This window comes from Anarrhichthys ocellatus, unplaced genomic scaffold (assembly GCF_004355925.1).
Source record: "Anarrhichthys ocellatus isolate YVR2014 unplaced genomic scaffold, GSC_Weel_1.0 scaffold172, whole genome shotgun sequence".
In the NCBI taxonomy this organism is placed as follows: Eukaryota; Metazoa; Chordata; class Actinopteri; order Perciformes; family Anarhichadidae; genus Anarrhichthys; species Anarrhichthys ocellatus.
The window spans coordinates 60,847-62,430 of NW_022280202.1; the positions used below are offsets into that span (position 1 = coordinate 60,847).

A 1,584-nucleotide genomic window follows, 5' to 3' on the forward strand; every position below is an offset into this window, starting at 1 on the left:
AGGAGGGGTAGGGAGCAAAAAGAGGGAGGGGTGGGGGGGGGGGGGGGGGGGGGGGGGGGGGGTGATCTGGGTGCTCCTGTTAGAGCCCATTTGTTAATTCTGCATAAAGTATTACAAATAATCTTTATTGAATCCTGTACTTCTCTTTATTACACGGTTCATCAGCTGCCAAAAAGACAAAATGATGCACTGCAGGATAGAGTGGAGACATGTTGTATGTCTGGACAGAACTCACTCCCTCTGCTTCCATCACAGACATGTTGAAGACAATATCAGCCCTGATCATCAGCCCTGATCATCAGCCCTGATCATCAGCCCTGATCCCTTCAGGGCTCTGCTGCACATACTGTATTAGCAAAAGATGAGGATCAGACGTCCCATATCAGCTGGGTTAAAGGAATCCCGTGTGGGAGCAGAAGGCCAGACTGACCGACTCACTGAGGTCTCTCATGTCACCACAGCACAAAGACCGACAGGCTAGAACAGACGTCATGTCCTGATCCGGGAGAGGCTGAGCTCAAATTAAGCAAAAGGGAAGCAATCTAGCAAGAGAGACGGATACACTGCTGTGTATGAGGCTGGAGCCCCTGAGTTCAGACTGCATCATCATACTCCAGCAAGAGGAAGGCCAGCAGTAACTGAACGTGCTCGAGGATTTCCTGCTCTCTTTTCTACAAAGGTAAGAACAATAAGACAGCAAGTCAACAAGGGAACCTTCTGCACTCATTCCTTACATCCTTTTATTAATCCCCCAGTTCACATGCTCTCCCCTCCACAGTAACCCAATTACCCTCTGCCCCACCACTCAATCTTGGCCCAAAGCCATGTGGAGCCACCATTATCTTCTCAAGAGAGAAAGGATACTGGACAGAACCGGCAGCCTGCCAGGATGTAATCAGATTACTTCAGTGTGCTCCAGTGAGAGGAGGATCAACAACAGATCAATTGGGCTGTGAAAGGAATGCACCGTGAATGCATGAATCGATCAACATCTCTCAGGAAATGAGGAGTTATGTTTTATAGGATTCAGTGAAATATTCATTGAGAGTGTTTCAGCCTTAACTGGATGAATAGTTACTCCCACATGTAGAAAGCTTCTGTGACGGTGTGCTTTGTTCTGTTCTCAGAAATATAAGCACAGTAAACCTTTTCTTCGAGTCATGAGCTACGTTCAACATCTCTCATGTTAAAGAAGGTTCAAACATAGCAGCACGTCTGTCTCTCAAGGTGAACTCAGAGGTGTAGCTGTGGTGCAACGTCAAAGAATTGATAATCCTGTTCCAGATGAAACGAGACAAAAAAAATAACATTTGACTACAAAAACTATGATGTATTACAATTTCTGTCAACGAATAACAAAAAAATAAGAATGAGTATGGATGAACTTACAAATGAACTATTGACTGATTAAATGTTGTCTTATTCAGCAACCTGCATGTAGCTGTGGAGTCATATGTTTGATGCTTACTTTATCCCCACGCTATACTATACAATACTACAATATACTATACTACAATATACTATACTATAATATACAATACTATAATATACAATACTATAATATGCTATACTATAATATACTAT

At 43.2% G+C, this 1,584-nt stretch overlaps 1 protein-coding gene across 10 annotated transcripts in view; it reads right to left on the bottom strand.

The window, feature by feature from the left end:
• The window catches only part of LOC116400455 (voltage-dependent N-type calcium channel subunit alpha-1B-like), a 72,656-nt gene that overhangs the window by 12,856 nt on the left and 58,216 nt on the right, over nucleotides 1-1,584 (bottom strand). The gene's annotated exons all lie outside the window — the stretch shown is intronic.